Source organism: Oncorhynchus gorbuscha, linkage group LG15 (assembly GCF_021184085.1).
Source record: "Oncorhynchus gorbuscha isolate QuinsamMale2020 ecotype Even-year linkage group LG15, OgorEven_v1.0, whole genome shotgun sequence".
In the NCBI taxonomy this organism is placed as follows: Eukaryota; Metazoa; Chordata; class Actinopteri; order Salmoniformes; family Salmonidae; genus Oncorhynchus; species Oncorhynchus gorbuscha.
The window spans coordinates 82,420,302-82,435,301 of NC_060187.1; the positions used below are offsets into that span (position 1 = coordinate 82,420,302).

The 15,000-nt window shown below is 51.8% G+C and overlaps 2 long non-coding RNA genes across 2 annotated transcripts; both read left to right on the forward strand.

The window, feature by feature from the left end:
* Positions 1-56: 56 nt before the first annotated feature.
* LOC123996433 lies at positions 57-2,085 on the forward strand. The gene is made up of 3 exons (XR_006831996.1): positions 57-629; positions 1,728-1,792; positions 2,032-2,085. It is a non-coding gene; the product is annotated as an uncharacterized LOC123996433 (long non-coding RNA).
* A 6,087-nt stretch (positions 2,086-8,172) lies between these two features.
* LOC123996388 lies at positions 8,173-9,489 on the forward strand. The gene is made up of 3 exons (XR_006831971.1): positions 8,173-8,419; positions 8,560-9,177; positions 9,328-9,489. It is a non-coding gene; the product is annotated as an uncharacterized LOC123996388 (long non-coding RNA).
* Positions 9,490-15,000: the final 5,511 nt, after the last annotated feature.

Consider the following 15,000-nt stretch of genomic DNA (forward strand, 5'->3'; position numbering starts at 1 on the left):
GCAACAACAATCATACCATGGTCAAAGTTACGCATTTGGCCGGTTCTGATGTTTGGTCTCTACTCTATATACTCTATATATTGAGTAGCAGGCAGCCACATGATTTGCTGTTCAAAGGAGCAGGCTATTTGCGTTAACACGCAGGTGTACCTAATAAAGTGGCCGGTGAGTGTATGTAGGCAGGCCCTTATAATTGCTTTTCCAATAATGCCAACTCGTTACTGATTATTGATTTCACATTGTAGTATGAGTATATAGTGAAATGAGCGGTAACCACCTACAACAACATATTGATAACATGGAGCTGTATAGTGAACTGAGTGGTATCCACCTACAACAACATAGCGATAACATGGAGCTGTATAGTGAACTGAGTGGTATCCACCTACAACAACATAGCGATAACATGGAGCTGTATAGTGAACTGAGTGGTATCCACCTACAACAACATAGCGATAACATGGAGCCGGCAGGTGATTCACACCACAATAGAGGTCAAGCAGTGGGAGGAGGAAAACGAGGTGGTCAAAGGAATGGCAGGGGACAAGCACCTCTTCTGAGAGGTGGTCGTGGGCCTCGTTTGAGATGTGTGGGGGAACGTGGTAGAGGACGAGCACCCCTTCTGAGAGGTGGTCGTGGGCCTCGTTTGAGATGTGTGGGGGAACGTGGTAGAGGACGAGCACCCCTTCTGAGAGGTGGTCGTGGGCCTCGTTTGAGATGTGTGGGGGAACGTGGTAGAGGACGAGCACCCCTTCTGAGAGGTGGTTGTGGGCCTCGTTTGAGATGTGTGGGGGAACGTGGTAGAGGGGGAGCACCCCTTCTGAGAGGTGGTCGTGGGCCTCGTTTGAGATGTGTGGGGGAACGTGGTAGAGGACGAGCACCCCTTCTGAGAGGTGGTCGTGGGCCTCGTTTGAGATTTGTGGGGACCGTGGTAGAGGACGAGCACCCCTTCTGAGAGGTGGTCGTGGGCCTCGTTTGAGATTTGTGGGGAACGTGGTAGAGGTACGAGCACCCCTTCTGAGAGGTGGTCGTGGGCCTCGTTTGAGATGTGTGGGGGAACGTGGTAGAGGACGAGCACCCCTTCTGAGAGGTGGTCGTGGGCCTCGTTTGAGATGTGTGGGGGAACGTGGTAGAGGACGAGCACCCCTTCTGAGAGGTGGCCTTGGGCCTCGTTTGAGATGTGTGGGGGAACGTGGTAGAGGACGAGCACCCCTTCTGAGAGGTGGTCGTGGGCCTCGTTTGAGATGTGTGGGGGAACGTGGTAGAGGACAGCACCCCTTCTGAGAGGTGGTCGTGGGCCTCGTTTGAGATGTGTGGGGAACGTGGTAGAGGACAGCACCCCTTCTGAGAGGTGGTCGTGGGCCTCGTTTGAGATGTGTGGGGAACGTGGTAGAGGACGAGCACCCCTTCTGAGAGGTGGTCGTGGGCCTCGTTTGAGATGTGTGGGGGAACGTGGTAGAGGACGAGCACCCTTCTGAGAGGTGGTCGTGGGCCTCGTTTGAGATGTGTGGGGAACGTGGTCGAGCACCCCTTCTGAGAGGTGGTCGTGGGCCTCGTTTGAGATGTGTGGGGGAACGTGGTAGAGGACGAGCACCCTTCTGAGAGGTGGTCGTGGGCCTCGTTTGAGATGTGTGGGGGAACGTGGTAGAGGACGAGCACCCCTTCTGAGAGGTGGTCGTGGGCCTCGTTTGAGATGTGTGGGGAACAACGAGCACCCCTTCTGAGAGGTGGTCGTGGGCCTCGTTTGAGATGTGTGGGGAACGTGGTAGAGGACGAGCACCCCTTCTGAGAGGTGGTCGTGGGCCTGTTTGAGATGTGTGGGGAACGTGGTGACAGCACCCCTTCTGAAGGTGGTCGTGGGCCTCGTTTGAGATGTGTGGGGAACGTGGTAGCACCCCTTCTGAGAGGTGGCGTGGGCCTCGTTTGAGATGTGTGGGGAACGTGGTAGACGAGCACCCCTTCTGAGGTGGCCTTGGGCCTCGTTTGAGATGTGTGGGGGAACGTGGTAGATTCGAGCACCCCTTCTGAGAGGTGGTCGTGGGCCTCGTTTGAGATGTGTGGGGGAACGTGGTAGAGGACGAGCACCCCTTCTGAGAGGTGGTCGTGGGCCTCGTTTGAGATGTGTGGGGAACGTGGTAGAGGACGAGCACCCCTTCTGAGAGGTGGTCGTGGGCCTCGTTTGAGATGTGTGGGGAACGTGGTAACGAGCACCCCTTCTGAGAGGTGGTCGTGGGCCTCGTTTGAGATGTGTGGGGGAACGTGGTAGAGGACGAGCACCCCTTCTGAGAGGTGGTCGTGGGCCTCGTTTGAGATGTGTGGGGGAACGTGGTAGAGGACGAGCACCCCTTCTGAGAGGTGGTCGTGGGCCTCGTTTGAGATGTGTGGGGAACGTGGTAGAACGAGCACCCCTTCTGAGAGGTGGTCGTGGGCCTCGTTTGAGATGTGTGGGGGAACGTGGTAGAGGAAGCACCCCTTCTGAGAGGTGGTCGTGGGCCTCGTTTGAGATGTGTGGGGGAACGTGGTAGAGGACGAGCACCCCTTCTGAGAGGTGGTCGTGGGCCTCGTTTGAGATGTGTGGGGGAACGTGGTAGAGGACAGAGCACCCTTCTGAGAGGTGGTCGTGGGCCTCGTTTGAGATGTGTGGGGGAACGTGGTAGAGGACGAGCACCCCTTCTGAGAGGTGGTCGTGGGCCTCGTTTGAGATGTTGGGGAACGTGGTAGAGGACGAGCACCCCTTCTGAGAGGTGGTCGTGGGCCTCGTTTGAGATGTGTGGGGGAACGTGGTTAGCACCCCTTCTGAGAGGTGGTCGTGGGCCTCGTTTGAGATGTGTGGGGGAACGTGGTAGAGGATGCACCCCTTCTGAGAGGTGGTCGTGGGCCTCGTTTGAGAACACGTGGCTGAGCACCCCTTCTGAGAGGTGGTCGTGGGCCTCGTTTGAGATGTGTGGGGAACGTGGTAGAGGACGAGCACCCCTTCTGAGAGGTGGTCGTGGGCCTCGTTTGAGATGTGTGGGGGAACGTGGTAGAGGACGAGCACCCCTTCTGAGAGGTGGTCGTGGGCCTCGTTTGAGATGTGTGGGGAACGTGGTAGAGGACCGAGCACCCCTTCTGAGAGGTGGTCGTGGGCCTCGTTTGAGATGTGGGGGAACGTGGTAGAGGGAGCACCCCTTCTGAGAGGTGGTCGTGGGCCTCGTTTGAGATGTGTGGGGAACGTGGTTTGAGCACCCCTTCTGAGAGGTGGTCGTGGGCCTCGTTTGAGATGTGGGGAACGTGGTAGAACGAGCACCCCTTCTGAGAGGTGGTCGTGGGCCTCGTTTGAGATGTGTGGGGAACGTGGTAGAACGAGCACCCCTTCTGAGAGGTGGTCGTGGGCCTCGTTTGAGATGTGTGGGGGAACGTGGTAGAGGACGAGCACCCCTTCTGAGAGGTGGTCGTGGGCCTCGTTTGAGATGTGTGGGGAACGTGGTAGAGGACGAGCACCCCTTCTGAGAGGTGGTCGTGGGCCTCGTTTGAGATGTGTGGGGGAACGTGGTAGAGACGAGCACCCCTTCTGAGAGGTGGTCGTGGGCCTCGTTTGAGATGTGTGGGGGAACGTGGTAGAGGACGAGCACCCCTTCTGAGAGGTGGTCGTGGGCCTCGTTTGAGATGTGTGGGGGAACGTGGTAGTCGAGCACCCCTTCTGAGAGGTGGTCGTGGGCCTCGTTTGAGATGTGTGGGGGAACGTGGTAGAGGCGAGCACCCCTTCTGAGGTGGTCGTGGGCCTCGTTTGAGATGTGGGGGAACGTGGTAGAGGACGAGCACCCCTTCTGAGAGGTGGTCGTGGGCCTCGTTTGAGATGTGTGGGGGAACGTGGTAGAGGACGAGCACCCCTTCTGAGAGGTGGTCGTGGGCCTCGTTTGAGATGTGTGGGGGAACGTGGTAGAGGACAGCACCCCTTCTGAGAGGTGGTCGTGGGCCTCGTTTGAGATGTGTGGGGGAACGTGGTAGAGGACGAGCACCCCTTCTGAGAGGTGGTCGTGGGCCTCGTTGTGAGATGTGTGGGGGAACGTGGTAGAGGACGAGCACCCCTTCTGAGAGGTGGTCGTGGGCCTCGTTTGAGATGTGTGGGGGAACGTGGTTGATAGCACCCCTTCTGAGAGGTGGTCGTGGGCCTCGTTTGAGATGTGTGGGGAACGTGGTAGAGGACGAGCACCCCTTCTGAGAGGTGGTCGTGGGCCTCGTTTGAGATGTGTGGGGGAACGTGGTAGGAGAGCACCCCTTCTGAGAGGTGGTCGTGGGCCTCGTTTGAGATGTGTGGGGGAACGTGGTAGAGGACGAGCACCCCTTCTGAGAGGTGGTCGTGGGCCTCGTTTGAGATGTGTGGGGGAACGTGGTAGAGGACGAGCACCCCTTCTGAGAGGTGGTCGTGGGCCTCGTTTGAGATGTGTGGGGGAACGTGGTATAACGAGCACCCCTTCTGAGAGGTGGTCGTGGGCCTCGTTTGAGATGTGTGGGGAACGTGGTAGAGGACGAGCACCCCTTCTGAGAGGTGGTCGTGGGCCTCGTTTGAGATGTGTGGGGAACGTGGTAGAGGACTGAGCACCCCTTCTGAGAGGTGGTCGTGGGCCTCGTTTGAGATGTGTGGGGGAACGTGGTAGAGGACAAGCATAGAGAGGTGGTCGTGGGCCTCGTTTGAGATGTGTGGGGGAACGTGGTAGAGGAGAGCACCCCTTCTGAGAGGTGGGTGGGCCTCGTTTGAGATGTGTGGGGGAACGTGGTAGAGGTGAGCACCCCTTCTGAGAGGTGGTCGTGGGCCTCGTTTGAGATGTGTGGGGGAACGTGGTAGACCGAGCACCCCTTCTGAGAGGTGGTAGTGGGCCTCGTTTGAGATGTGTGGGGGAACGTGGTAGAGGACGAGCACCCCTTCTGAGAGGTGGTCGTGGGCCTCGTTTGAGATGTGTGGGGGGAACGTGGTAGAGGACGAGCACCCCTTCTGAGAGGTGGTAGTGGGCCTCGTTTGAGATGTGTGGGGGAACGTGGTAGAGGACGAGCACCCCTTCTGAGAGGTGGTCGTGGGCCTCGTTTGAGATGTGTGGGGGAACGTGGTAGGTACGAGCACCCTTCTGAGAGGTGGTCGTGGGCCTCGTTTGAGATGTGTGGGGAACGTGGTAGAGGACGAGCACCCCTTCTGAGAGGTGGTCTTGGGCCTCGTTTGAGATGTGTGGGGGAACGTGGTAGAGGACGAGCACCCCTTCTGAGAGGTGGTCGTGGGCCTCGTTTGAGATGTGTGGGGGAACGTGGTAGAGGACGAGCACCCCTTCTGAGAGGTGGTCGTGGGCCTCGTTTGAGATGTGTGGGGGAACGTGGTAGAGGACGAGCACCCCTTCTGAGAGGTGGTCGTGGGCCTCGTTTGAGATGTGTGGGGAACGTGGTAGAGGACGAGCACCCCTTCTGAGAGGTGGTCGTGGGCCTCGTTTGAGATGTGTGGGGGAACGTGGTAGAGGACGAGCACCCCTTCTGAGAGGTGGTCGTGGGCCTCGTTTGAGATGTGTGGGGGAACGTGGTAGAGGACGAGCACCCCTTCTGAGAGGTGGTCGTGGGCCTCGTTTGAGATGTGTGGGGGAACGTGGTAGAGGACGAGCACCCCTTCTGAGAGGTGGTCGTGGGCCTCGTTTGAGATGTGTGGGGAACGTGGTAGAGGACGAGCACCCCTTCTGAGAGGTGGTCGTGGGCCTCGTTTGAGATGTGTGGGGGAACGTGGTAGAGGACGAGCACCCCTTCTGAGAGGTGGTCGTGGGCCTCGTTTGAGATGTGTGGGGAACGTGGTAGAGGACGAGCACCCCTTCTGAGAGGTGGTCGTGGGCCTCGTTTGAGATGTGTGGGGGAACGTGGTAGAGGACGAGCACCCCTTCTGAGAGGTGGTCGTGGGCCTCGTTTGAGATGTGTGGGGGAACGTGGTAGAGGACGAGCACCCCTTCTGAGAGGTGGTCGTGGGCCTCGTTTGAGATGTGTGGGGAACGTGGTAGAGGACGAGCACCCCTTCTGAGAGGTGGTCGTGGGCCTCGTTTGAGATGTGTGGGGGAACGTGGTAGAGGACGAGCACCCCTTCTGAGAGGTGGTCGTGGGCCTCGTTTGAGATGTGTGGGGAACGTGGTAGAGGACGAGCACCCCTTCTGAGAGGTGGTCGTGGGCCTCGTTTGAGATGTGTGGGGGAACGTGGTAGAGGACGAGCACCCCTTCTGAGAGGTGGTCGTGGGCCTCGTTTGAGATGTGTGGGGAACGTGGTAGAGGACGAGCACCCCTTCTGAGAGGTGGTCGTGGGCCTCGTTTGAGATGTGTGGGGAACGTGGTAGAGGACGAGCACCCCTTCTGAGAGGTGGTCGTGGGCCTCGTTTGAGATGTGTGGGGAACGTGGTAGAGGACGAGCACCCCTTCTGAGAGGTGGTCGTGGGCCTCGTTTGAGATGTGTGGGGGAACGTGGTAGAGGACGAGCACCCCTTCTGAGAGGTGGTCGTGGGCCTCGTTTGAGATGTGTGGGGAACGTGGTAGAGGACGAGCACCCCTTCTGAGAGGTGGTCGTGGGCCTCGTTTGAGATGTGTGGGGAACGTGGTAGAGGACGAGCACCCCTTCTGAGAGGTGGTCGTGGGCCTCGTTTGAGATGTGTGGGGGAACGTGGTAGAGGACGAGCACCCCTTCTGAGAGGTGGTCGTGGGCCTCGTTTGAGATGTGTGGGGGAACGTGGTAGAGGACGAGCACCCCTTCTGAGAGGTGGTCGTGGGCCTCGTTTGAGATGTGTGGGGGAACGTGGTAGAGGACGAGCACCCCTTCTGAGAGGTGGTCGTGGGCCTCGTTTGAGATGTGTGGGGGAACGTGGTAGAGGACGAGCACCCCTTCTGAGAGGTGGTCGTGGGCCTCGTTTGAGATGTGTGGGGGAACGTGGTAGAGGACGAGCACCCCTTCTGAGAGGTGGTCGTGGGCCTCGTTTGAGATGTGTGGGGGAACGTGGTAGAGGACGAGCACCCCTTCTGAGAGGTGGTCGTGGGCCTCGTTTGAGATGTGTGGGGGAACGTGGTAGAGGACGAGCACCCCTTCTGAGAGGTGGTCGTGGGCCTCGTTTGAGATGTGTGGGGGAACGTGGTAGAGGACGAGCACCCCTTCTGAGAGGTGGTCGTGGGCCTCGTTTGAGATGTGTGGGGAACGTGGTAGAGGACGAGCACCCCTTCTGAGAGGTGGTCGTGGGCCTCGTTTGAGATGTGTGGGGAACGTGGTAGAGGACGAGCACCCCTTCTGAGAGGTGGTCGTGGGCCTCGTTTGAGATGTGTGGGGAACGTGGTAGAGGACGAGCACCCCTTCTGAGAGGTGGTCGTGGGCCTCGTTTGAGATGTGTGGGGAACGTGGTAGAGGACGAGCACCCCTTCTGAGAGGTGGTCGTGGGCCTCGTTTGAGATGTGTGGGGGAACGTGGTAGAGGACGAGCACCCCTTCTGAGAGGTGGTCGTGGGCCTCGTTTGAGATGTGTGGGGGAACGTGGTAGAGGACGAGCACCCCTTCTGAGAGGTGGTCGTGGGCCTCGTTTGAGATGTGTGGGGGAACGTGGTAGAGGACGAGCACCCCTTCTGAGAGGTGGCACCCCTTCGTGGGCCTCGTTTGAGATGTGTGGGGGAACGTGGTAGAGGACGAGCACCCCTTCTGAGAGGTGGTCGTGGGCCTCGTTTGAGATGTGTGGGGAACGTGGTAGAGGACGAGCACCCCTTCTGAGAGGTGGTCGTGGGCCTCGTTTGAGATGGGGAACGTGGTAGAGGACGAGCACCCCTTCTGAGAGGTGGTCGTGGGCCTCGTTTGAGATGTGTGGGGAACGTGGTAGAGGACGAGCACCCTTCTGAGAGGTGGCCGTGGGCCTCGTTTGAGATGTGTGGGGGAACGTGGTAGAGGACGAGCACCCCTTCTGAGAGGTGGCCGTGGGCCTCGTTTGAGATGTGTGGGGGAACGTGGTAGAGGACGAGCACCCCTTCTGAGAGGTGGCCGTGGGCCTCGTTTGAGATGTGTGGGGGAACGTGGTAGAGGACGAGCACCCCTTCTGAGAGGTGGCCTTGGGCCTCGTTTGAGATGTGTGGGGGAACGTGGTAGAGGACGAGCACCCCTTCTGAGAGGTGGTCGTGGGCCTCGTTTGAGATGTGTGGGGGAACGTGGTAGAGGACGAGCACACCTTCTGAGAGGTGGTCGTGGGCCTCGTTTGAGATGTGTGGGGGAACGTGGTAGAGGACAAGGCCACGGACCAAGACAGCAGCAGCAACAGCAGAGAGTGTCCAATGAAATCCGAGCAACAGTTGTAGACCATGTCGTAAATCATGACAATGACTGAGGCAGCTACAATGATTCAACCAAACCTCAGATGATCAACCGTGGCCTCAATCATCAGAACTTTACGCAATGAGAACCGGTAAGTCTTCAGTGTGCACTCAACATTAGGCTACTCTCAATTGTCAAATGATCGTATACTGCATGCCAATGTGTACCACACAGTAGGTGATGTGACTAAATGTGTCCTTACTGTCATTTTCCCAACATAATTGCGACTAGGCTAAATAGGGGAGGCAGAGGCAAAATTCTGACTGACCAACAAGAGCGGGCTGTGGTCAATTTGGTTCGGGCAAGAAATTATATTCGCCTTACAGAAATTTGGCGGCAGATTTTGGACAATGACGACATGTTCAACAACCTGGAAGCCTAAAGCTTGCCGACTATTGCAGGCATGCTGAAAAGGCACCAGGTGTCTCTAAAACAGCTATACTGTGTGCCTTTTGAAAGAAATGCAGAGTGAAGCAACTGAGAACTGAGTATGTTCAGGTATGTTCAGTTTCAAGATGCCTGTTGTGAAAAATTCCCCCAAAATTCTACATCATTGTAATCAGAAATTATTTTTCCAAAATATATTTTTAGAGGGTGATGGAGCTGGATGCTGATGAAAACCATCACAAATTCCTATTTTTGGATGAGTCAGGTTTCAACCTGGCCAAGACAAGGAGGAGAGGTCGGAATTTCATTGGCCAGCGGGTAACCATCCAAGTACCAGGACAACGTGGTGAAAACATCACCATGTGAGTGGCTATATCAGAAGAGGGTGTGGTGGGATGCAGACCTCGTATTGGATCATATAATGCAGCTCTCCTTGTAACCTTCCGTGATGATCTAAATCAGGTCTGTAGAGCTGATGGTGTGACCTATGTCATTGTGTGGGATAATGTCAGGTTCCACCATGCTCAAATGGTGCAAGCATGGTTTCAGGCCCATTCACAATTTACCACCCTGTACTTACCCCCATATTCTCCTTTCCTCAACCCGATTAAGGATTTGTTCTCCACATGGAGGTGGAAGGTATATGATAGGCGCCTTCACAAATAAGCCACCCTTCTCCAGGCCATGGATGACGCATGCAATGACATCACGGCAGACCAGTGTCAGGCCTGGATTCGCCCGAAGATTCTTCCCAAGATGTTTAGCTAATGAAAACATCCATTGTGATGTGGATGAGAACCTGTGGCCAAATCCACAAGACAGGGTTGATGGCAATATAGAAGTACAGTAATCAACCCTTTGTTCTGGTTTTTACAGTAAGCCAGGTGAGGAACACTGCAGTTGACCTTCAACTGTTTTTCCATTTTTGGCTGATAATTATTTGTATTTCATCAATAAATTCCATATTTTGTTCAATGATTCCACTGTGTCTGTAGTATTCTCTCTACTAGTCATTTTACAGTGATGTATTTACGTGTAGTAGCATCATTAAACATGTACCACATATTTTGTACTACAATATTTATTAATGATTGTACGAACAACTACACAGTGAAACTATCAGTATTTTGTGTGATCTAAACGAATGTTCCTATGGTATTTCATCATAAATGAGTTATTTGAACCTATGATTCTACAAGTGCAAGGTTTCTTTAAAGATATGAATGCACACTGCAATGTTTTGAACATTGGACAGCCTGTGTTACAAGTGATGACCATTTTGAGTTTTGTGTCTAGATGTCACGTCCTGGTCTTAGTATTTGGGGTTTTCTTTATTATTTTGGTCAGGCCAGGGTGTGACATGGGTTATTTATGTGGTGTGTTTTGTCTAGTGCTTTTTTGTAGGTCATGGGATTGTGGTTAGTGGGTTGTCTAGAAAAGTCTATGGTTGCCTGGAGTGGTTCTCAATCAGAGGCAGGTGTCTATCGTTGTCTCTGATTGGGAACCATATGTATGCAGCCATATTCTTTGAGTGTTTTGTGGGTGATTGTTCCTGTCTCTGTTTGTTTGCACAGATGAGGCTGTTTTGTGTTTGCCACGTTACATTTATTGTTTTGTGTTGTTATATTCTTCATTAAAGATGTATCGAAATAACCACGCTGCATTTTGGTTCTCTCCTTCACCGGAAGAAAACCTTAACACTAGAGTTTTGAGAAATGACCACAAGGTTCTGAAATTAGTGCCAAAGTGATTGTAAAAAACTGCATTGTAATGACCAGTCGACTAACAAATAACTTCAACTGTTGTGATGGAAATAGTCATTTAGTACTGAAACTTTGGATATAGAGGAGCACTGGGTATTTCACAGTAGGTCACCGTAGAAATGGTATTTATCTCATTGGATGTTAATCTGCGGGGCCGGACGGATCTGATTGGTTAGTCGAGGTGACGGAAGGTGACAATGTATGTCTGTGTGCCTTTCCTACATTTTCCCGCATGTATGTGGGTCAGTTCCTCATTTCTGGTCTTATTCAACCAAATCTGCTACCCAATCCCATCACATCTGATCATTTCTACGTGTTTCTCCTCGGACCATCAACACCCAGGTGCCAGCATGTTCTAACCACAGAACCAGATAACAAGACACGTGTCTGTCACGCTATGTGGCACCGGTCACACCTGTTCCTAAATCATCTAATCGGAGGAGAATCTCTCAGATGTCAGTCTGTTACCCTCTCACGCGGCTAGGAGGAACATTTTGTCAGAGGGGACATCTTGTGATACTACCCTGGTCACACAGCAACGTGATGTTCTGTGACACAGCGTTATCTGACCTCCCTGGAAGCAGCCCAACCTCCCACTCTCCAGTGTCAACCACCTCTTCCTGATGATGCTCATGTCCTGGTGGTGATAACCAGGTTATTTGTACCGGGCCTTTACGGCCAGGCTTCCCTCTCAGCAGCACACTCGCAGGACCCATGTGAGTGTATGAGTTACTGGGTCACGTAATACAGTGTGTGTGTGTGTGTGTGTGTGTGTGTGTGTGTGTGTGTGTGTGTGTGTGTGTAGGTGTGTGTGAGTTGGTGTGAGACTGTGAGTCAGTGAGTGTGTGGTGATTTATTTTGTAGTCCTCTGCTTGCACAAGCCAAGCGTCATTGTAAACATGTTCAGAATGGGTCCTGTCATGCGTTACATTTTGGCCTTAGGATGCAGACCGTTGAGTCAGTTATCACAGTGGGAAACACTGGAGCCCATTCTGACAAGGTACTTATCCCCTTAGTTATGAGTCTCCTCAAACAGTGCAGTCGTGTGTGTGTGATTGTGAAGTCTGTGTTAGATGTGTTTCATAGTGAAAGCCAGAACCTCACTGTCCACAGGCCTTAGAGAAATAATAATAATGGAACAGAGTGCAGACAGTTGCCCCTTGACACTGATCTAAGGTCAGTTTCACCTCCCCATTACCCTGATGGTTTAGGTTAGGATTGGCAGAGGGCTGCTGATCCTAGGTATATGCCTACAGAGTAACTAATGGACATCCACACACACACTTTATTTAGTACACTCAGCAAGTAAAAGCTCATCAAAAGAACCACCATCTCAGAGTCCAAACACTCATTTTGGGCAGCAACAACTGGGCCAGTGGATGGACTCTGGCAAAACAGTCACAACATGTTTTAGCACATGATTATATCATGATGATTTCATGATTATATCTAAACCTACTAAACAAATCCCATGTTTTTAATCCGTCTGACTCTCTGGCGTCTCTTACACAACACCCATTGTTGTAGTTAGTTATTTATTTATTTAGACAGCAGATTACAGCGAGTCTGAACAAGTATGTGGACAAGAGGCCTACCTCTTCTGTAGCGGTCACTAAACAGCGGCACCTAGAGGCAGAATATGGCTACTGCCGCATGGGTTAGATGACTGCAGTCTACTGGTGGAAAATTGTTCCATAAATTAGAACAAATGTCAACTCATTACACAATCTCATTCTGCTGAAAGCTTTAGTCCTTCCTGCTTTAGACTTTGATGGCGCCGTATCAATATGGAGAAAGAGGCTGAGCTCACTTCTGATTCCTCTCCCCTGAGGGGCCTGGTTCATTTGGTGGCCAAATGTAATGACTTTTATCAGTGCTCCCTATTTATCCCCTGACTTCCACAAGAGTTCCCTCTCTGAGATGTGACGTGAACATATGAACCGAGAGAGAGAGGAGTTTCATTTCAATAGATATATTTGATGTAACCGAACAGGCCGTATATATCAGTTGAATAGACACACTAAAAACTGTCCAATACACAAAAGTCCAGATTTGCGGTCGTTTATCATTTCACCCCACAAAAGCCTTGCAGTAAAACAGCCAGTCTGGAAACAAAGCATTGCTGTTATTATAGCCTAATTCCCGTGATCTGTGGCGGAGAGAATGACTCAATGACTGTAGTTTATTGTTACCGGGATATCAGTCACAGCTGCTCCTGTCTGGCTGCTGAGCTCGGTGTCTTAATCTCACCAGACGGTGTGCTGCGCCTGTTCCCGACAGAAGCAGAACGGTTTAGTCATAGTTGACTATAGCCAACACAGTGGGGAAATGATTCAAATGATTAACCTCTGATAGTCTCAGCCTGGAGGGGAGGAGGGCATCTCTTACACAAAGATGCTCATACCATGGATCATTTAGCTCTTTGATGTAGAATATTAGGACCCCTGAAGGTACAAACAAATATATAGTGTCTGTCCTATATCTAGGAGATATAACAAAACACATATTTAATTCCTTTTTTGTTGGCACAAACCGACCTCCATGCCTCCATTCATGTTTTAAAGCGGTACCAGGTGACCTTCAGTCCTGGAAGACGTGTGGGGGTCCTACAGCAAAACGTGATCACCTCATCAGTCCATGGAGTGATAGAGTCATATTAGTTTGTAGCCCAAATGGTTGGACGCTACGTTTTTGTGAGAATTTTCGGGATGTCTCATGGTCTGACAAACGCCCCTGTAGCTTGGCCACCTTCCAACGCAGATGCAGAGGGCCGACAGGCGAATCAGGTGGATTGAGACGTGTCTATGTCTGTCACTCCTGATGAGACAGACCTAAAACAATAGTCTAGCCTTCCCTTCATTTGCCTGCCGGCCTACTCTCTTACCCAAAGATGTGTCCTATCATTAGGTCTATAATGAACTAACATTCATCATTCTTGTGGCGGAGAAACTTGCTAACGAGTCCTACAACAGGACTTCCTCTTGTCTCTGGCTGTTGTATCTGTCTATCATGAAATGCAGATTGATGTTTTTATTCAACCCCAATCATATACTACATCTGTCTACCTGTGGGTGGCAATCTCTCTGTCTATCTTCCTTTATACCACCTGCTACATTTAAACATCAATCCCTGACCTCTGTCATCCTGTTGAATAATGTCCCTGGTGGTGACTGTGACATAACTCAGTCCCTCAGTACCACAGAAGACACCAGGCAGAAATGATATACCATTGTTATGTAAATTAGGGGTGTGATTTAACTGCTTATCTCTTGAAATCGGACCATGTAAAGGTATGAAAACCTTGCCAGACAACTTTGATATGGAAAATCTCATCATGTGTAAAGTATGAAACATCATTAGGCCAATCTACAGACCTGCACATACCAGCCAGGTACAAAGGTACAAAGAGAGAGAGAGAGAGAGAGAGAGAGAGAGAGAGAGAGAGAGAGAGAGAGAGAGAGGGGTGAAGACTGACAGTATTGCTGCAGGATGTACTGAGATGGAAAATGAATGACTTGATGTGTTGTAAAAAAGAGAGAGAAAGAGAGAGAGGAAAAAAGAGAGAGAAAGAGAGAGAGAGAGAGAGAGAGAGGGAGAAAGAGAGAGAGAGATTGACAGCTAGTGACTGCAAGGTGAGGGATAGACAGAGACATGGTTGAGATAAAAGCCTAAATCTCAGAGAGGAAGGAGAGAATCAATAAACACACAGACACACTTGTTAAAAGTAAGACTCGTAAAATGATTATTTTGTTATCTTGATCATCAATATAACCTTTGTTATGGTTTGTTTATTTTACAGTTTATTTTCAAGTTCATTGAGATTCATTCCAGTCGAAGGTAAACATGATTGTAATTGTTGTTTCCAACACTATTAAATGCTTTTGTTTGTTTTGCCAGACAATACAATCTCTCACACACAGTCATGCTGTAAGTAGACATTGGACAACAGTCGCACAAAGAAAAATACACGGACGCACTCGCGCACATACAGTAACATACACACACACACATACACACACACATTCAGCTCTTTCACACAAACGTGTAATAAAAACTGAAATGAGTTCTCACTCTCTCAAACAAACGTACACGCACAAACACACGCCTGTGCACACACATACACCTGATCATACGTACTCTCTCACACACCTTCAGAACATAAGGAAATTAAGAAACACTTGCATATCCACTCTCAAACACACACACACACACACGCACACACACACACACACACACACACACACACACACACACACACACACACACACACACACACACACACACACACACACACACACACACACACACACACACACACACACACACACACACACACACACACACACACACACTCTCTTGATATCGTGTCTAAGTTCTTAAGTGCAACATTTGAAGAGTGATTTCCCCCTTTAGTTACTAATCAGCTCTTCTACCCCCCCCACACACACACACTTCACTAGCAGAACCCAGACCCCCATCTCACCCCCCACCCCAAAGCCATACATACTGTATACCTCCTGAT